The sequence below is a fragment of the Rousettus aegyptiacus genome, unplaced genomic scaffold (genome assembly GCF_014176215.1).
Source record: "Rousettus aegyptiacus isolate mRouAeg1 unplaced genomic scaffold, mRouAeg1.p scaffold_m13_p_10, whole genome shotgun sequence".
Lineage (NCBI taxonomy): Eukaryota > Metazoa > Chordata > Mammalia > Chiroptera > Pteropodidae > Rousettus > Rousettus aegyptiacus.
Window position 1 is genome coordinate 81,460,443 of NW_023416285.1, and position 22,827 is coordinate 81,483,269.

A 22,827-nucleotide genomic window follows, 5' to 3' on the forward strand; every position below is an offset into this window, starting at 1 on the left:
CTTAATTTTCCCACATCAGCAGCCAGTAGTTCAAGAATCACATATTTAAAAGCACATCTTCTTGACATTAATTTGTAATATTACCTCTATCATATATCAGCATTACATATGGTCTGGATTTTCTTTCTTGGCTGTTGAGATTTGTCGATCTTATTTAAAAAAAATTTAATAGACTTTATATTTTTAGAGTAATTTTAGATTTATGGAACAATTATGCAGATAATACAGAGAGTTTCAGTATACCTCATACCTTGTTTCCTGGATCATTAACATCTTATCTTTGTTTGCTACATTCAGTTAATGAATCAACACTGATTTATTATTATTATTAACTAAAATCTATACTTCGAGATTGTCTTAGTCTTCCCCTAACATCCTTTCATTTTGTTTTGTTCCAGGATTTCATATTATATTTAGTTGTCATTGTCTCATTAGACTCCTGTTGGCTGTGACGTTTTCTTAGACTTTTCTTGTTTTCGATGACTTTGACAGTTTCTAGGAGTCCTGGTCAGGTGTGTTGTAGAATTCCTCTCTATTGGAATTGTCTGATGTAAAGTTCCATCGTCATACCATATTAGGGTACATACTATCGATTTGTTTTTTGACTGCTGATGTTGATCACCTGGCCAAGTTTTTCTTCTGTAAAGTCACTCTCTCTTCTTCTTTTTCTATACTGTCCTCTTTGGATGGAGGTCTCTGTGTGTATCCACATTAACAGAGTAGGGTGTTATGCTTCCCCACCCCCTTTAGGGTAAAGTATCTGTATAAAGTATTTCGCATTCTTTGTTTCTTCTCTCCCATTTATTAATTTACTCAGTCATTTATTCATATGTATGTGGACTCATGGATAGTTATTCATACTTTGGGTTGTAATCCAATACTGCTTTATTTTGTTTCAGCTTGCATTGTTTCAGCTTTGGCCGTTGGGAGCTCTTTCAGTTGGCTGCTTTGATATACCTCTTTGGGCTTGTTTGTTTTTAACAGTTCCTTATTTTTTTTGCACTCTGAGATGCTCTAGGATTGTCTTATAGGGCCCAAGTCCTAGAATCTGCCATTTTTCTAACGAGCTCTAGTTCCTTTTACTAGGGAATGAAATTAGGACCCAAGTCCTGGGTGATAGGTTTGCAAACTGCTACCGGAGTATTGGTTTTTCTTGGCCCTCTCATCTGACAGGGCAAAGAAATACATATATGTATTTCTAACCAGTGTGTGTATAGATACATATAGAAACATTTCTGTGTTCAATCATCTGTAACTAAATTAACCTACATGTGAATTCTTGCTGATGTCTCTGACTAATGTATTAGCAAATTGATCATTCTAGCCACCTTCCCTTGCTTATGTGTAAATTCCCACTCTGACAGTGAGAGACCTGGCCACCATCATTGACCATCTGTTTTCTTAATTATTCAGTTCCTGTGTACATGTGTAACAGTATCAGAATTATTAACCTATTCCTCGATGGAAAACAACTTTTATCAGAGTCGATCTTTTATTCTTGTCATAGTTCCATTCTTTTTTCTTTTTAATCTTATGGAATCATTCGTATCCTGCATAGTACCTATGCGATTTTAGTTTTATAACTTTATGATTTCTATAAACATTGTATGTGAAATATATATACAGAAATGCACATAAAACTTTTATAATGCGGTCTTTAAATTCTTTTTTAAAGCGTTTAATCTTTATTATTAGTTTCAAGTATACAGTATATTGGTTAGACATTTATGTAGTCAATAAAACAATCCCTACTATTACCGTATCACCAATCTGGCTCTCCACCCAGCCATTGCATTGCTCCTGACTGCATTCCCTATGCTATGCTCCCCATCCCTGTGACCATCTATCAACGACTAATTTGTACTTCTTTAACATTTAACCCATTTCTCTTATTCCCTCCAACCCCCTCCCTTCTGGCCAGCACCAGATTGTCCTCTGTATTTGTGTATAATACAGTTTTAAAAGTGGTTATAATACTAATATCTATGTGACCACCATCTTGATCAACAAATCTAACACTCTAAAAGAAGCCTGTGTATTTCTTCTCATTCACAATCTTATCAATCTCCTTAGAGGTAGACTTTAAAAAATTCTATCTCGCACTATACATAAATCTAGTTTCTGATTTATGTAGCCGTCCTTAGGTAATATGGTTTAATTTTGACTTAAATTTTATGAGTAGAATTATACTATATGGATTTTTAAAGGATGGTGACTAATTTGAATGAGAAAACAAATTATAAATAAAGTGGATACATAAATATTACAAAATCCAGGGGAGGAATATAATATTTTTATTTATAAATTGCCTGACACACCTCTGTGTTTTTTATATTTTTTGGCTGTCTACTTTTGATTGCCTCTTCATATAATTTTATAACATTATGTTTAAGAGAAAGGTAATCGAATCTAAACTCTTGTATTTTTTCTTTACTCTCACACACAGTGCTTCTGACACCAGGGGTGTGTGTATTTGTGTGTGTGTTTTCCCCCCATGTCAGGCAATTCTCTGTGACATCAGGTGTCTTACAATTCAATTCTGAAACTAACTGGGTTTAGCACAGATCCCAGCGTAAGGACCCAGTCCCATATAACTCCCCTGACCACAACAGATGCCAGTTGCCAGTAATAGATAGGTCCCCAGGTTACTCACAACTTTTGTCTGACTTGGCTACAAATCAGAGGTTCCTATGAGTACCTCCTTAGATTTGATCATTTGCCAGAACAGCCCACAGAACTCAGGGAAACACTTATTTACGTTTACCAGCTTATTATATAAGAAAGGATATGATAAAGGCTGCAGATGATCAACCAGATGAAGAGATACATAGGGTAAGGCCTGGAAGGATCCCAGGCTCGAGAGCTTCTGTCCCTGTGGAGTTGGGTACGCCACCCCCTTGGCATGTAGATATGTTTACCACCCTGGGAACTCAACTGATTCCCATGCTGTTGGGATTTTGATGGACTTTTCCTCACATAGGCGTTCTTGATTATTATTGTTTTATTATTTTTTATTATGGTGACATTGGTTAATGAAAATGATTGGTTATTAACTCAATCTCCAGCACGTTTCCCCCTCCTAGAGGATGGGGATGGGGTGGGGTGGAAAGTTCCACGCTGCTAATCATGGCTTGACCTTCCCAGGGACCAGCCCCAGTGCATCAGCCATCCAGGAGCCCGCCAGGAGTCGCCTCATTAGGACAAAAGACACAGCCGTCATCCAGGATAGTACGGGAGTTTAGGAGTTCTGAGGGCAGAGACGTAAAAACTTTGGATACAAATAGCATTGAACTTCATGCAGAAATTCCGATACATTTTACTTTGTGTGGTTCCCAATAGAAAGAAAAATGATACGTGGTGCATTATTATATATTCCTGACAGAAGAGAATTTCCGTTTTGCCTTGGTGCAAATGAGAATAGATTCTTCTTCTTACATATTTTACAACTCTGGTGATTGGTAGAAGTTTTACAAACTAGCTTCTGACTCAAACTACTCTTTCTTCCGGTGCTGTTTGCTACAGAACACGGTCACATATTGATACATCCTCTGGGCCTTCATCTTTGTGTCCCGAACCCAACCGAAGCAGCATGGCGGGATGTTGGAGTAATCCTCAAAATCTTTTTTCCCTGTGATGGCTAATGATAACTTAAATATATACAACATTATGAGCTATGTAACTGTATTTCACTATACAACCATATTTCCCAAGTAAAATTTATTTTCCATGCAACTCAGCCTTAATTAGAGCCCCCAAATGCCACCAGCTTTTATCCATTCTTTTGTGACTTTTTTTAGTCAAGGTGGTATGGCAGCCCATGCTGTGTTTAGGTGTGGTTTGTTCAGTTTTCATTGTTGTGTAATATTCAGTCATGAAACTGTAAAGAAAGAATTCCGAACCACTTTTTCTCCATTCCACTGTTGACAGTCATTTGGATTGTATCCAGTGTTTTGGTAATTACGAGTGGTTTTGTTAAGGACATTCTTTCCTGTATCTCAGTGCACATAAACGTGCATCTCTATTTCTATAGGGGTGACATACTTAGAAGTCAAATTGTTGGATCAGAGGCTACAACTATTTTCAGCTTTAGAAGAGAACGTCAATTTCTTTTCCAGAGAATTTGTACTAATTTAATTTACAGTGCCTTTTATAGTATGGAAGAGATGCTTTGCTCCGTATCCTCACTGTTGCTTGCTATTGTTAGGCTTTAAAAAATTTTGCCACTCACTCTGGTAGATATATAGTGATAGTTCATTGTAGTTTTAATTTGCATTTCTTGGTTATTAATGAGGTCGAATACCTTTTCATTTTTGGTCATTTAGGTTTTGTCTTTTGTGAAGTACCAATTAAATCTTTCACTTATTTTTCTATTGTATTGTCTTATATGCAGAGCATTTTTTATTTTCTAGATTCCAGTCCTTTGTCAGTTTTGTTATATGTGTTACAATTGTCTTATTCTGTGTCTTCTCTTCTCATTCTTTGTGCTGGTCTTCCTTATTCTGCAGGCAGAAGTTATACATGTCAATGTAGTTGAACATCATTTTTCTTTATGGTTAATGTTTTCTGTATTTTATTTATGAAATAATTGACATGGTCAGGAAGTTATTCCTTTTCTATTTCCATTTTGATTTTAATACTTTGGAACAGATTTTTGTATGAGTTGTGCAGTAGGGCTCCAAACTAATTGTTCCTTCATGGATATTCAGTATTCTCGCCATGACGTTATCTAGTCTGTCCTTCCTCTCTGCCTGCAGTGCTGCCATCTGGGACCTTCATTACAATGTTGACCATTGGTAGTGACAGTGTGCATCCTTGTTTTTAGTGCTTTACCTCAAAAGGAATTATTCCAACATTCCTTCTTTGTCATCTTTGCTTTAGGTTCTCCTCCACCCATATGCACCCTTTATTAGATTAAGGAAATTTTCTTTTTAATTTGCAAAAAAATTATTTTAATGACTAGCCATGGAATCAAGTGCTTTTTATTCATTGTAACAGTCATAGGATTTACTCCCTGAATATCAATAGTAAATTTCATTGAGTTTTTGAATGTTAAACCAACCTGTATTTTAGGGGTAAACCCAATTTGGTCATAATTATTATCCTTTCTATATAATCTGGTGGATTTGGTTTGCTCATATTTTATTTATAATTTTAATATCTACATTTATGAGTTTAGTCAGTAATTTTCTTTTATCAAATTTTCACAAAGTCCTGTTGGTCTCATGCAGTGAGTTGGGAGGAGGCTTTACTCTTCTGTGGAGAAGTTTGTGAAAAATTGAAATTAGTTTTTACTTGAGTAGAACCTTAGTCTACTTGGGCCTGGAAATTTTCTTTTTGGTAAGAGTTCTTGTCACTAATTAATTTTAAAGACTATTTAGACTTTCTATTTTTTCTTGAGCCAGTTTTGGTGATTTATATTTTTCTAACACAGTCTATTTCATAAAAATTTTCAAGTCTATTTGTGGAAAAGTTGCTTACAATATTATGTCTACAGTTTCTATATTAATGTTTCATTCCTCAGTCCCGATATCGGTAATTTTTGTCCTCTTTTCCACTCTGCTTAATGTTGTCAGAATTTTGTCACTTTTATTAGTCTTTTTAGATATAATTTTTGACCTTATTAAGTTTTTCTATTGTACATTTGTTTTTATTTCATTGATTTGTGTTCTTTTTCTAATTACGAAAATTCATTCATAAATTTTCAACCTTTTCCTAATGTTCACATTTAAGATGGTTTCTCCCTATTGGTTCTCTTTTATGCCATAATTAAAAATTTTTATTAATATTTTGTTTTGCCTTGGAATTCCTTTGTTATTGGTTAGTTAGAATTTTTTTTTTAATATCCAATAAGGATTTTTTTTCATTTATCTTTTTGTTATTGATTTCTCTGCCTTAATTGCTTTGTGATCACAAAACTTAATTTGTGTTATTTTAGTCCTTTGAAATTTGTTTACACCTTATATTCAACTATATGGTCAATTTTGGTCAGTATTCTGTGGGTTTAAAAAGATGGCGTATTCTCCTGTCATTGAGCATAGCTTTCTGTCATGCCAATTGCAGTTAGGTTGTTAGTTATTTATATATTCTGTATTTTTACTGATTTTTAAAATTATTCTGTTAGAGAAGTATTTTTAAAAGTTTCTCTTTATAACTATGATTTTTATCTTGTAGTTTGGTCAGTTTTGTTGTATTTAAATTTGTTATTAAATATAAATTCATATTGTTTATGAATTAAGCCTTTTAAATAAATTATGTGTTAAAAGTATATATTTTTTTCTGTTCATTTTTGCATGATAAATCCTTGTACCCTCTGTCTACCCTTTACTTTCTACTTTTCTTTCTTCCTAATTTATTAGATATAGCTCTTGTGAATTATGATTGTAATTTTTTGAGGTAACAAGTCTGATAGTCTTTGCTTTTAATTAGATTATTTTCAATATAGTTAATGTAATGACTGGCTTTTTTAAAAAATTAAAATCCATCATTGTATTTTGTACTTTCTCTTTCTCCTGACTCTTCTAAATTTCTTTTTTAATTCTTTTGTATGTTCTTTTGTATTAATTAGGATTTTTTTTTAATGTTCTCCCTTCTAATAGTTCTGAACTTATACATTTTCTTTTTGTTCTTTCAGTGGCTTCTTTAGAAATTACAACATGAATTCTTTATTATAAAATCTCATCAACACCTTTATTGTCATCCTGGACAATCTAAAGGTCTTAGAACACTTGTCCCCTGTATACTTCCCTCTTAACCTAAAATCCATGAAGAATGGATCATGCTGAAATTTTCTTATTGGACATAATGTTGCTTAACACATTTTATGATAGTACTTTTTTTTTTTTTCCTGTTTCCAGCAGGATAATAAAGAGGGCATTTTAACAAAAACATTTGAAGTCTTCAGTTTCTCCCATTTTTTTTTGAACTGCAGTGTATTGTCAGGCATGTAAGTTTTTTCTTGCTTGGTTGTTACCTGGCAGATGTCTTTCAGCTCTTGTACGTTACTGTTGTCAGCATTGTGAAATCCTCTGTTTTTGCAGTGATGTTTTTGGCATCTAGGAGCATAGTGGCATGTGTTCAGTAGGAAACCATGTTTGAATTAATATCTTACTATCATTACATTGTCAGTTTATTATCATGTTTACTTTCTTTTGTAACCTTGTAGCATTTGAGACTCAGATCATTAAGGAGCCAAAGATTGGAATCTCTCTGTTTCTATGACTATTTTCAATCTCCACTTTTATGCTTCGCTGAACTAATTTTAGGTCCGATCTATTTTAGTCAAGTGAAGATATGACTTGGTATAATAGAAGTCACGTAAAGTGTTAATTTACCCAACAGAATAAGCAGTCGGCAAGCGCTTGGAAGCTAAGAGTTCTGATAAGTACAAGCTCCACAGCACTTGTTCAGCCTTATGTAAAGATGATGGGACTAGATTTCTGCAAAAATCATAATCTTGTTGCAAATTGGAGCATAGATGAACAAAATTTTATGGATTTTTCCTTCAACAATGCTAAATACCCAGTGGAAGCTGCCTGTGGGCCTCACGAGAGACCCACTGGACCCTGCACCTTAAGAAACAAGAATTAATCTGCTCTCTGATATGCTGTACACTAAAACTAGTACAATGCTACATGTGTGGTATGCCAGCTGTATCTCAGTAATACCAATAAAGAAGAATCTACTATTTCCTCAGAGGCTTGGAGCTCAGTTCACAATTTGGTTAAGGCCCCTCCTTGCTCTTTGCAGAAGTCTCTCAGGAGGGAGACTTCATGTCACATTAAGTGACATTTATATTACACGGCATATTTTTGTGTTCTTATGAAATAAGAATAGTTATATTGGGAGTCTGTTTTTATAGCCCAGTTTCCCATGCTTGTGTGTAAATAATGCTCACTAAAATGAGCCAAATCATTAGGCTTTGTATTGTAGTATCCTTCATTGTTACAAAAGAAATTTTTCTTTTTTGACTTAAAAAAAAAGCAAAACAAAAACTTAGCACAATCATGGGCTTCTGTCCTAAAAAGGATTTATTGACAGTTTGATTTGTATAGATTGAGGATTGTCTGGATACATTTCAGATCCCCATTGCTGTGTAATTGTTCAATATTCAAACATTCTTGTCTCTTTGGTAATATGAACCTCATTTAGTGAGTTTATATTGCTTTTGGAATTTGTCACTCAGAAGACTTGACTTTTTCCCTTTAGAACAGGGGTCCCCAACCTCCAAGGTCCGTGGCCTGTTAGGAACCAGGTCACACAACACAGCAGGAGGAAAGTGGGGGGACCAGTGAGCAAAGCTTTACCTGTATTTGCACCTGCTCCCCAGCTGTAGCATCACCACCCCAGCTCCACCTCAGATCATGAGGCGTTAGATTCTTATAGAGCACTAATCCTACTGTAAACTGTGCATGTGAACATCTAGGTTGTGCGTTCCTTATGAGAATCTAACGCCTGGTGATATGAGGTGGAGCTGAGGCGGTTATATTAGTGCTGGGGAGCACGGCGAATACAGATCAACATTAGCAGAGAGGTGTGATTGCACAAAGATCATAATAAATCAGCTGCTTGCAGATTCGTGTCAAAACCCTTTCAGTGAGTGGAAAAAAGACAATTACGCTGCATATGGCAGCAGGCCTTATGGTGGCAAGTGAGTTGATGTCCTTCAATTGTATAGCTGCATCTGGTGGCATCTGATATTGCCTTATGGTGAGTTTTATAATCATATATAATATGTAATAATAATAACAGAAATAAAGTACACAGTAAATGTAATGCACTTGAGTCATCCTGAAACCATACTCCCCTGCCCCGATCTGTGGAAAAGTTGTCTTCCATGAAAGTGGTCCCTGGTGCCACAAAGGCTGGGGACCACTGCTTGAGAAGACAGCTTGAGGGATGCATGGTCTGCAGTTAACAGTAAAGATGGAGAGCAACCCAAGAAGATAGTTTCAGTCAGCAAAGATGTAATTAAATAGCTATTACACAGCTACTGAAATCTTGATAAAAATTTAAAACTGTTTAATTTACCCAAACTCACCTTAAATGTATTAAACTCTTTCTGGTATACTATACTCGAATCTCTTAAATTTTAAAAATACTTTTCAGGAAGCTCAAGTGAACATGTTTTAAGATATGGGACAGAGTACCTAAAATCTGTATGTTTTGCTTTGCTTCTTTTTGACAAGTGAGGAATGTAGAAAAATCACCTTTGGAAGTATCTTGATAAGGTGTTTACAGTAGCAGAGGTCTCTTAGAATAAATTTTGATAACACAATTTGGATGTAAAGAGATGATTAGAGGTTGGCTTCATTATGTAAGGTCCTAATTTATTTGATCTCGTTTTTTTCTGCAATGGTAGTCCAGGGTTTCATGATCTTAATTTCTCACTACTTAACTGACTTGAAATGCTGTCTTTATCTTTTACTCAATTCTTTATGCACATTAGGTCTCTTTCTGGATATTCTCTTTTGAATATATTTAGCTGGCTGGTCTTTTGGGGGCAACAATTTAACACCCTGCTGGTTATGATTTCTGTTACAAACAAAATTTCAAGCTGTTTAGAGAAGACTTATGTGGGTTGAAAGTCTGGGAAGCATTTAGATTGTGGTTATCAGTTGTCAACCACCAATTTATTATTTTTAGCTTAAAATCAAATATAGTTACAACTTAGATTACTTCATTTATTATTTAAATTCATGCATGTAAGTACTGTAGTCATCATTAGCTGGGAACCCTCTCACCAACCACATCTTTTCCCCATTGAAACAAGGGTTATTAGTGTATTTTTGATAATGCGAAGTTTCTAGGAAAGCAACTATTGCACAACATCATTCTTAGGAATATGAAGGATGCTTCAGGGGAACACAGATAATACCCAATTTATGATGGTTTGACTTAGGACTTATGGACTTTATGATGGTATAAAAGTGATACTCATCAGTACAAACTGTACTTTGAGTTTTGAATTTGATCTTTCCCTGGGCCAGCGACGCGTAGCGCCCTTGGTGACGCTGGGTAGTGGCAGTGAGCTACAGCTCCCAGTTGGCCACGTGATCGTGAGGGTAAACAACTGGTACTCTACAATGTAGTGTGTTGCCAATGTTTTTTGGATATTGTGCTTTTGCATCCGAGCATGTCTACACAATGCCCATTCATATTTCTTGCTTCTGATGAGAACTAGAAGACAGTGACTCAAGTTGAAACTTACTTAAGATAATTGCCTAACTATAGGATAAGTGTTATGAGCATGTTTAAGGTAGGCTAGGCTAAGGTATGATGTTTGGTGCATTCGGTGTGCTAAATGCATTTTCGACTTACACCTATCTTAATTTGAAATTGAAAAATATTATATTGGGATGTAACGTCATTATAAGGTGAGGAGCCTCTGTACTTGAAAAGAAAGCCATTGAAGGTAATTCTTTTTGAACTCTTCCTAGAAGATTTTCTTTTACTTAATCGCTTATTAATTCAACTAATCAGCCTCTGAGAGGTTATGATAAAGATGATGGTAGCAGCTACTATTTGCTAAGGGTCAGCTGTACACTAGGTGTTTTTTTCTTCATTTCATTGCAAAATGGAAAAGCATAAGTTAAGCGCTACGCGCTCATTCTTTATCTCTGTTGGTTACTATGAGAAATGCCTCCCTCTCTTCCTGCACCATCATTCTGTACAAGCAGTAGGCCACCTTCTGGCCTACTCAGTTTCTGTTGCTAATGTTTATCTTCCTGATTAAGGTTAGGGCTTATAGGTCTGCCCATCACTTACCATTTACTGCACTGGCTGGTAGCTACAGAAGTATGATGAGAGTTATGATTTAGGTTTCTGCTTTGCAGTGTAAGCTAAAATCCAGATACACTATTTGGCGTGGTCTGACTACATGTTCTGTTAAGTTTCAAGTATATAATAAATATTGAAATAAATGGAAATAAATCCTATCGTAATTTCACTACAATAAAACAAATACCGTGCTTTAGCTTTTATAGCTGACTTTTCCAGGTGAAGAGGCCCTGTAACTAGGTAAATGTAGTGTAAATGTAATCAATTTTTCTGAATGATAGCTGTAGGCCATAATTTATAAGAGTTTTAGAAGTAATGTTCATTTTGCTGTGGCTTTATCTTTCGGATGAGTATTGCTAAGAATCAGAGTATGTCATCTGCTTTGGTGGTGGATATTGTACGAGGCCACAGATTGCTACTCCACTGTTCACTATGAATTGGAACCTATTAAAGCTTAGAGATCGCTTCTGAAAATGAAGGTTCTGTACAGGTGTCTGCTCTTACCCTCTATTAACTTGTCCCTGATTTTATAGACTTAAAGGTAATTGTATAAACAACATTATAATTATTTGAATTGCTTTGCATATTTAAAAACTCAGCTCGCTAAATGCTTTAATAAATTATTTGCAGTTGAGAGTGTAAGAAAGAATGCTGTATTAAAGCATTTTAGTAGTATAGGTACTTTTGGAAATAAAACATACTTTAAATGAGAAAAATTGAGGCCTGTTACGAATGGCACTGAATAGTGCTGATTATTTTAACTTTGACAAAGTGGAAAATTTAAAGCTTGGTGTATCCCATTTTATTAATATAGTAAAACTTTATAGTGTTGTTCTGGGCGTCGATATATGTTCTTTAGTGTTTATTAGCCCTTAGTTATAGTAAAACGTTTCGGTTCTATGCCTTGCTATACCGTACAGAATGCAAATATCAAAACTCAGAAAAAAACCCAAATATATTGTTTGTTTTTCTTTTTCTTGTCTTTTTCTATGATTTCTAAATACTTTGGTTACTTACACTATCTAATCTGATTGAACACAGCGAACATCTTTTTTAGCATTTAACATAGGTTTATAGCTTCTCCAGACTTGTTCTAATAATGAAGCTATGAAGGATATGACAAGAATGGTGATATTAAATTTCCCTAGACTAACAGTAAATTTTTCCGTTCTGAATCAGGAATGTTGAGCATCTGGAATCTGCAAGAAGAGTGAATTGTTCACTGCGGGAACACTTTCATCAAATTCTGAGCCATTTATTCTCTTAGGAATTACTACTGTCTTGTACAGAATATTTTTACAGAAGCAGTTTTCTGAACTGGAAAAATTTCTTCACTTTTTTATGCTTCTGTATTTTCAAGCGCTTTTACATTTTAGAGATGTTATTGTTTTGAGAATTAATGCCACATTTTAGCATTAAATTTTCTTTGGTTTAATAACAGTAATTTATATTTATCCAAATACTGTGAAAAAGCAATAGAAAATAAATTCTCCCAAGCAGAGATTTCTTTATAGTTATGTAGATGGATCTCTGATCTATACTTTGTCATCTTTTTCCTTGACTTTTCAAAATATCTACAGTGTGTATATTGATCTCTGTATGTTGATTATGGCATAGATATAGTTCTAAAAAAGAGCTGTGAGGGGGAAGGAAGGAATATGGAAAATGGTCTATCAGTTTTGATTAAAACATTTCTCATATGAGGAGTTGAGATTGTCATTAGTTCTGGATCATGCTGGGTATTGAAAATAAGGGTAAGTTGGTATAAATTTCCTGTTTGTTTATTATTCTTTTTTTTTTTTAGACAGCAAAAACTTTTTCTCTAGTAAATCTTTACTCTGAATTAGGCTCTCCTGGATCTTGGTTTTCTTTTTTGTTCATTGTGTTTGGATATGGTATTGCTGACACTGGGTTTGATTGTACGGCAGTAAGTATCATTGCCTCAGACAAGAGCCAGATTTTTGAACTAGACTAGCTCATATTAGGTCTTACTAGTGTCCCAGTGTTCTGTGAACACCTAATATGTGTTTATCATTCAATAGTATATTTACTTAAAATGAGATATTCTTCTTCCCCTCTGTCTAGTAGTGTTTAGTCAGTCTTGTACACATCCGCCTCACCTGCTATGTCTGTCATCAGCTCTCACTGAACTTGAAACCAGTGAAGTTGCGTTTCTGAGTGGCACACACAATTTTGTTATCAAGTCTATGGGGACAAATGTCTGAATACTTTTAGCATCATATTGATCATTTAAGCCGAAGATTTATTCCTCTGCTAGTATTTTACTCCTCTCCCAGCAGGACTCCGCCCCTTTCCCCCAGTTTCCTTTTGTCCTGTCTCTTCCTTTAGTGTATCATGACTACTACTCTGGAGAACATCAGACTATTGGGGTCTCCTCCCTGCCGATTTGAAGTTTAGTCATCATTGCTACTTTGAATTGTTATCTACTCACCACTTTGATCAGGCCCTCCAGTAACTTTAAATTGCATTGTTATTTTCACTTAGGCTTCATGTCAACATAAGCGCAGATACGAATCATCTTTAATGCAAGCTAGTAATTTAACCTAATTCTCTTAAGGCTTTGAGCCACAAGCACTAGGATAAGTTAGAGGCTTTGTTTTTTGCTTTACCCTTGGATGTCTTTTAATGTAGTCCAGTGTCTACACTTGGTAGTCTTCTTGATGAAAAGACAGCTTTCCAGTGTTTGACAAACACGGCAACTAGTGATTTTCCTCTTCTGTAAAGTTTTATGACTTTATTCATATCTGAGCAGGAAATGAATATGTTTTTTGACTTCTTTTTTATCCATTGCTTCCGGTTTCCTTTTCCTACTCATCTTAATGATTCATAAGATAATTTTTATAATAAAGATAATTTTGTGACATAGTCCATACAAAATGGTAAAGCCTTTTTATGACTTTTGGGTTTAACTTCTTGTCTAATGCACTTTTTCTTACTTCTTAGAATATTGTATCCTTGAGTGAAAGATATCTTAAGAGTTTTTTTTTGTTGTTGTTGTTCTTTTGAATTCTTATAGAACTATAGAACTTTGAAATGGAAGATACAATCTATTAAAACTTTAAGCACTTAAACTATAAACAGGAGTCTGTAAATAGGAATCTTGACATTTTCATGTGAAGATGATAATTATTTCAAGAACTCTTAGAACAGTTCCTGAGAGAACTAATGTTAAAAGGCTCAAAAGCAAGATCTGTTTTTCTTTTTTTTTTTAAAGTACTACCTCTTAAGATGAATTATATTGCTGACTGTTTTTTCCACCCTTTTTGGGTGTAGCCAAGATTCCCTGAGGTTTATTTCTGCCAAAGGAAAAAAAAAAAGAAAAGAGGATAACAGTGCTTATAATGACAAAGTAGATCCTATATCTGATGAACCATTTTCTACTGTTACTTCAAGAGTTAGGGGCCCAGAGATCCAGAATAATTGAACAATTTGAATGAGCATGCGTTAGATGTATTCTGAGTATGTTTCAGTAAGGCAACTGTAGTATGGCACAGTTGATCATCTCCAGTGTGTTTCTTTGTTACATCCGACACTGGTAGTCTAGAGGGAAGTGAAAAGTAAATATAATTAACGCAGTAAAGGGATTGGTACTGTTTGTATCATGTGAGGCATTCTGTAAGACGAGATCGATCCCAATTATTTTGGCATGTTTGATGTTAATGATAAATGATTGGCTCCCTGGAGCCTGAGTTTGGATTTTGAAATAGGACTATGCATTGACATACAGTTCACACAAGTAAATAATGTCAGAAGTTTGTCAAGGAATACATAATACTGATATCACCAAAATTATAATTATTGCTGTTTCTTGCAAGCATTTGTTGCACTACATTTATCTTGAAAGTAGTTAAGCTGTTTAAGATCAGGGACCATTTTGTCATTTTTCTTCCTCACTCTTTTTTTACTGTGTAAGTGTCCAGAGTGACCTGGGTCAGGGGTGTGTGATCACTTTCTTCATTATTTCTCTAGTTAACTCTTTACCCAGTGCATAGAGTCCCTTATTGCCTATCTCCATTGCCTGTGGTGGGAAGCCCTTTTCCCACTGATGTATCCCAGCAGGATAAACTTGCATTTTGTAATTCATCTCCCTGATGTTTGGACATATGCATATGTCTTAACATTTAATTTGGATTTTATTTTATTTTACTTTTTGAATTTGTATTTGCCATTTGGCTCCTACCCCAGGGCCTTTGTAAGTACAATTCTTTTCTTACAAGGTGTTTTTGTTCCCCGCGTCTTCACGCCCTAGTTAACGTCCGTGCTTCCTTCAGATCTCAGCACAGTCTCCATGTGCCTGGGGAAGCTCTGCCTGACATTGTTCCCACCCCACTGTACCATTCCATGGTGCCACAGCCCCATCCCTTATTAACACTCTCTTCACAGTTACAATTAATTTTACATTCATTTTCGGTGTAGTTTCCTACACTACACCGGGGGATGATGACTTTGTTTGCTTCCCTACCCTCCTTTCCCCTGCAATTGGATCCCCAGCCTTTAACAGGGCCTGGCACATGGTAAACATTCAGTATTTGTGGAGTGAGGTTGGGAAAGGATCAGGTAGGATGTTGAAATGCAGACGAACTTAGGAGTTTGCCAGCTTCCTACACACACTTCTTAAAATGTTATCAAGTGTGTTACGCTAAACCTGTTTATGAATCTTTGAGGGGAGAATGTTAGCATTGCTTGTTTTGTCTTTCAGATAATCTCAGGGGTCCCGAAGGGGGACTGTGATAACAGTAGTGATTACCAGGAAATTAATTATCTGTGAATCAGTGGAAGATTGCATGGACACAGTTGTACTTCGAGGGTACAGAATTGTGGTTGGAACAGAATTTCAGGGGAAGTTCCAAGCTTATTACCCAGGAGTGAAATTTATTAAATTATAAAAGTAATATCTACAGGCATACCTCAAAGATTGTGGGTTCCATTCCAGACCACCACAATAAAGTATCACAATAAAGCGAGCTGTAATCTTTTTGCTGCTGAGGGTCTTGCCTTTAATTTGTAAAAAACACAACATTTGTGAAGCTTAATACAGCAAAGCACAATGAAACAAGGTATGCCCATATTTTTGTAAAAACTGAAGCAGCTCAGAACTATATACAGCAAAAATGAAAATAATTGTTCTTGCTCGTTCTGACTTCTTTTCCTAAATTTAACACTGGTAAGAGTTGGATTTAGGTCCTGCAGATGGCCCTCCAGGCTACCTAGAAGTAAACGAATGAGTGTGTAAATGAGTGAATTCCTGAATTAAAGGCAATGCAAGCTTATGATCTGGCATTGACAATAATGTATACCAATTTATGACTTTCCTGCTATATTCATTTTTCCATTCTCTCAGGTGACTCTTTCCAGCCTTTCTTTCAAATGCGAACACTTCTATATCCTTGATCTGAGCAGATGACCATGTTTCGTAGTTTTCTGAAGATGCTGCAGCGGTCCTGAGGGAATGGCCCCATGCTTTCTCTGCCTCACTCGCCCCACAGCCTGCCTTCCTCCTTGGAACCACCCGCACTTCCATCTAAACCTTCCCTCCACCGGGGCACTCGACTCCGTTCCTTCTCGTCTGTGGAGGAACAGAGCTCTGGCAAATCTCTCCCTCTCTTACATCATCAGAATGTCTCTCTGTCATGAGTTAATGTCATTGGCACACAAATATGTGTGTGTGTTTTTTATCTAAAAAAAGTCTACTTCCCTTTCTGTACAAACATCCGTTTTCTTTTGTAAGAGATTGTGAGGGTAAGAAGTGTCTCCCTTTGTTCTTCCCAACATCTCTCTCTGTTTCTGCTACTTTTCATCCAGTTTTCTTCACTCATCGTGATGCCAAAGTGAGCTTCCCATCGCCAAATCCGGTGGGCGCCTCTCGGTCTTTGTTCTGCCCGCCCTGTCAGTGGCATTTGACACAGTGGACCATTCTTCCTTGTCTTCCTGGGTTTCCAGGGCATCACACTCCTGGTGCGCCTCCTCACCGAGTGACTGTCAGCCTCCGTCTCCTAACTGTGGAGACCCCAGGGTTCAGTCCTTGGCTGTTCTTCTGTGTGTACACTCGTGCCTTTGGGGGTCTCATGCAGGCTTATGGCTTTAAATACCATCCATATGCCAACTACTCCTAACTGCACATCTTCAGTCCATGTCGCTCTGCTGAGCTCCTAACTCCTCTGTTCAGCCGCCCACCACATCCTGTAGGTGCCTGGGCATCCAGTAGGTATCTGGAACTTACTTCGTCTAAAACCGAACTCACCGTCACACTGATGGCAACTTCAGACAGTTTTTCTTTTTTTCATTCTCCTAATTCTGACAAATTCATAATCAGCTCTTACTGAATTGCTCCAGAATTTTAATACTTTCATAACGTCCACCAGCTGCTCCCTGGGTGCGGGCCCCGGCCGCCTTTCGCCCGGATCACAGCATTGACTCTCTGATGTGTCCTCTGCTGTTTCTTCTCAACTCAGTGGCCTGAGTGATGCTTTTAAAATGTAAGTTAGATCATATTACTCCTTCACTCAAAACCCTGCGCTAGCTCTTTCCCTCTAAAATAAAAGTTAAATTCTTTGCAATATTTGTCCTACGAGGTACTACATAACCTGGTCTCCCGTTTCCTCTCCTGTCTCTTACGGCCGTCCCTCTCCGTCCTTCTGCTCCAGTTACACTGGACTCCTTGCCCTTCCTCAGATACCGCAGAGGCACACCCTCTTAGAGGTTTGGGTTTTTAGTATTGTCTGATCCCTTGGCCTGTAATGCTTGTCCCTCAGTTACCCATGTGGCTAACGCCTTCACCTTTGCTCATTTGTCACTTTCTCATCGTAGTGTACCCTGACCACGTCATTTGTCATTGCTGCATGCCAGCATCCTGGCACTGGATCTACATGACATTTCTCCATTTTGGCTTTTTTCTATCAGTACTTGTCACCTTCAAAATGCTGTATAATACTTACTATCCGCCCCCCGCCCCAGCTCGTTAGTTCTGTAAAGGTAGGGATCTTTGTCTTTTTGGTTCATTGATATAGATATATTTCAAACACTTTGGCACATAGAGCTTATGGTGTTCCATAAAGCTGGTTGAATGAATGTTTATCTCATCAAATGACTACTGGGCTTGTTTTCCCATAGCTTTGCCAAGGCTGGGTATTTGCAAAGTTAATTATTTCCTGCATTGATAGAGAAATACAATATGCTTTGCTTGACTTTTTAAAGTTATTTGCTAGATTGAACATTGCTTTATGTATTGATTTTTTTTGGTAGGGGCAGGGCAACATCTATTTCTTCTACCACCGTTCGTCAACCACCAGTATTATTGCCTATTTTGCCATTGGTTTATTTGTCTTTTTATTGTACTTAGTATCGATCACTTGCTTGTTGAAAGTAATTTTTTAGCAATTTCTTTGCAAACTCTTTTGGGTTTTTGATGCATGAAAATTTTACTTGTTATGAAGTCTTATCAATCATTGCCTTTCACAGTTTTAAGGTTTTTTTTTTGTATGCTAAGAAAGTGTTTAACTACAACATGATAAAAATGATCTATGAAATCTTCTCGTTTATTTTTGAAATATTCGATCTCTCTGTAATTTGGTTGTCAATTTAGGCATTTAACTTTTAAAAGTAGCTCTCGAAGGTTTTCGAATAGATTTAAATTGTTGGATTATTACAGGAGGCATAAGCCAGAGTTGAGTTTAAGTTTCCAATATGCTGTGTACTATCTAAACGTATTTCCTCCTGTAAAATGGAGGTAATAGTAGCTATGGAGCACATTAATGAGATAACCTATGACACACTTACTGTAGTCCTATCAGTACAGCAAGTTATCACTTAATGTCATTGATAAGGTTTGTGATTTTAAGTGAAACAACATCTAACAAAACTAGATTTACCACAGGCTAATTGATAAATGAGAGTTAAGTACCTAGGGCATCAACTTTACGTTACAGTGAAATGATGTTGAATGAAACGATGTTATTTGAGCACCTGCTTATTAGGTATGATTCATATCACTAGGAAGTGCTTCCGGTCATAATTATTGCTAAATATTGTTTTAGGAACCTCGATCAAGTGATGGTAGAAGGAATAGATTAAGGAGGAGTCATAGGCATTTTGATAGTGTCTTATATTAAATGCACCCAAATATAAGGTGAGATTTTTTTCCCCCCTTAAAATGATCTCTCAAAGAAGAGTAAGCTGCCTTACTCAAGTCCTTAAAAAAATCTCTTACAGAGAACTTTATGTTATCACACAAAAATATACTGAAGAGAGAAGCTACAGTTATTCTCATATAACCTAACTTCATATTTTGGGGGATTATTGAGAGATCGCTTGACAGAATTGTTTTAAAAGGAGACAAATTTAAACCGGATTTAGTTATTTTTCTTTGGAGTGGGGTTAAAAACCTCACATTTGCAAATATTAAAGATACTTAAAGAGTAGTTAAGTGGTTCCATTGTGGAGATCAACAGAGCTACAGAACAAATGAAAAACCAGTCACCTTTACCCAGGTTCTAAGTGAAGGCATCTCCCACGAATTCAAAAAAGCACTGTATCTCAAATAACTTATCTGAAAGTGAAAACGATCTTTTCTAACTCTGCATGTGGCACTAGTGATGGGGAAATCATTGTGAAAATGGTTGCATGAAATGTGTAAGTGGAGCAAAACCCAAATACCTAAGGTAATATTTTTAAATAGATAATTAAAAGTATGCATTCCTATGCATTATAATTTAAATTATAATTTAAGTATTATAAGCAGATATGAACATCTTACCAACATCCCTGAAATTTAATTAGGTATTTGAATATTTCATCAGCAGCCTAAACATCTATTTATTTCACCTGGAAGAAAATATGTTTTGGATCTTTAGGCAAATAGCAGATAATTATATTTAGGACGGTTTTATGTTTGGGCACATACGATTTGTATTCTGTGTCATCCAAGATGGTAAAATTTCTGGGGCAGAGGTAGTGGTATATTCTATACCCAGTTTTATCCCCAGTGTCTAACATAGTGCTCTGAATGTGGGAACTCCTAAATGTCGATCCTGAAGAATGCAGCCTTTGAAGACATAACTTCGGCGGTATTCTCTGCGAAAGGCTTTCCTGAATCGTCTTCCTCCTCTGCAGGCATCGGCCACTTCCCTTGCCTTTGCCACAGCAGTCTAAGACTGCCCTGCACTTATTCATAGGCCTGTCTGTGTGCTTGTTCTCAACACTGCACATTTCTCAGAGCAGGCTCATGGCCAATTTGTCTGAGACATTTGGAGCCATGAACAGCGCTTGGTTCATAGGTGCTGTCAGTGTTCACTGGTCTGAAGCATTCACGAGCGTGGACGCCTGACTACAGAGGCGTACGTGGTAACTTTCACCATTCCAGTTTCTGCTCGGGGACCAGGGAGATTTAGGTAGAAATTTTAAAGATACACCTTGCTGTTTAAACTCTCATTACTTGTGTTCTGAATCTCAGGGACCAAAACCATTTGGATTCCTCAATGTTCTTTACGATTGGACCTCTAGGAACTGAATATCGGAGTATTTTAAAGCACGTGCGAGAACACAGACCCAGCTTTAGGCATGGGCTGAGATGGTTTCTAGGGCCTGTATAATTTATTCGAGTGGGAGTGATTGTCCACATTACCTGCATTGAGATTCCAAACATACTAGTAGCTCTTGTAACTCTCTTTAATTTCTGATTGGTGCCGTCCTATCTCTTTTGGCTTTGCTCTGTGGTTACATAATGTCGGAGCTGAACAGAAGTGACTGCTGTTGTCACCAAAGTACCAAACTAGGATGGCATAGAAATTAGGATTGTATAAAACTAGAAAAACCCAGAAAACTCAGGTTTATGAGCTTCTGCTAACAGAAATTATTCTTTTTAATTTACACATAATGTGACTTATTCCCACAAAAAGTTAAGCCGTATTTGGGTAAATTTAACACTTTCCATATGTAAAAGACTAGGGTGGTTTTAGTGTCCAGTTGAGATGTATAGCTAAGCTGTTGTTTTGACTTTGAACCATTGCATCGAAATGGTATTTTCATTCTAGAGGAGACATATTAAGGAGAGGAGAACGTCTTATCGATTGCCTACCCTGTCAGCTACGGAGCTAAGTACCACCATGCGTGTCGTTCCGTCGAATTCCTACAACAACCATGTTTACCACAATTTCTTCTTTTGTTTTAACTTTATTTGGAAGAAATTGTAGATTCATATATTGTAAGAAATAATACAGGCAGATCCTGTGTACCCCTGACCCAGTTTCCTCCAGTAGTAACTTCTTATATAACTATAGTGCAGCATGACAACTGGGAGATCGTACTGATGCAATACATTGCCCTCATTCAGATTTCACTAGTTTTACGTTTATTCATTTTGTACGTGCGTGCGTGTGTGCGTGTGTGTGTGTGTGCGTGCACGTTCATACACACATTTTGTTCTGTGCAGTTTTACTACATATATAGGTTACCATTTCTTTTTCAACTTATGAGGGAAACAAGGCTCAGATAAGTTATATGAAATACCTAAAATATAGACGTGGGGTTTGAATTGAGGTCTGTTTGATCTAAACTTTTACTTTTTCAGGAATGGTAATGATGAATCACAATAGTAATCAGTCATCACAATGGCCGAACCTCACCGAGTTACACGTGAAACTGAGCACTTACCCTGTGCCAGGCAGCGATGGTGCTAATGTATTGACTCATTTAATCTCCCTAACAACTCACTGTATCTCAGAAATTATATCACAGTTGAATTACTATTATTAATTAAGCTAATCATATGATCAAGGAATAGATAATTAGTTTTACTACTTGTGAAATCAGTAATAAAATAGTGAAATTGTACCGTTTTATATATTTTCATACTCTGAAATGTAAATATATATTTGAAGTGAGATGTGTATACATCGAGTTAGGTTAAGATACCTTAAAATATTTACTAAATTATAAATAAGAGCTAGTTTAGGCAGAATGTCAAGGTTTTAAGGAAATAAATATAACGACTAAGAGCTCTTAAGAACAAAAATTTTTTTTCTCGAGCATTTTAGATTTTTGGGGGCCAAATACAGCCCCAGGATGTTTGAATTTTATCAGCTCTCTCAAATTACATATCTAACTTTCAAAGTGGGCCCTCATGTATTTGGTCATGAATTATTACTGATTATCAGACTATTTAATGCTTTCGAAGATAATAGATATACTGATCAGCAGCCCATAATTTACACTGCGATTATTTGCTAGTTAAGTGTCTTGTAAAGCTGTCCCTGTGATGAACAGCAGCGCTTATTCAGACCAGAAGTAACAACAGTCCCGTGTGTTGTAGATCCCAGGAGACCTCGGTGTTTTTGTAGACAGCAGAGAGAAATAAAAGGAATTTTGTCCTTTTTACCTCATGTAATCCCCCTGGAAAATGAAACATGTGCAATGAGTTGATATTGACTTCTGCCAGGTCACCTCCCTGAAGAGTCTCGGGCAAGCACCGTAGCAACATTTCTTGGACAGGAGTCTGACGGCCCCTGAACGAGATGGATGGGTTATGCAGTGCGCTACTAGGGAACACTGTGCTACTGTCTGCTCCTGGAAGCTTCTAGCGAGAGCCCACGAGTAACCCGCATCTGTTGCCTTAACTCTTTCAGAGGGTGTCACATCCCTCCAAATTAGGGGCAGATTTAAACCAGTACTCTGTGGTTGTCTTTTGTTGTTGTTGTTGTTGTTTTTAAAGCGGGTGACCGAAGTAATGCAGTATCAGCTATGGTCAATTCTGCCTTACTTTTTCGAACTTGATTTGGACATTAGATAATGCAAAGGTTTTTGAAGCTACGTATTATTAGGAACAATTTGGAAACCACAAAACCTTTTTAGTGGACCACTCTATTAATTTTCTGCTCTTCTAAGGAAGTTTTTCCTGTTCATGACTCATTTAACTCTTTGGCTAAAATTGAGGGAATGTAATAACGATCAAGGAAAGGAATGTATGCCTTTTCTTTTTTTGAAAGCTTGTACACATTTTCTGTCTTGGGTTATATAAACTTGGAGGACCGTAGAATG

The 22,827-nt window shown here is 36.6% G+C and overlaps 1 protein-coding gene across 2 annotated transcripts in view; it reads left to right on the forward strand.

Annotated features, from left to right (window-relative positions):
- MPP7 (membrane palmitoylated protein 7) overlaps nucleotides 1–22,827 on the forward strand; it is a 217,630-nt gene that overhangs the window by 64,826 nt on the left and 129,977 nt on the right. The gene's annotated exons all lie outside the window — the stretch shown is intronic.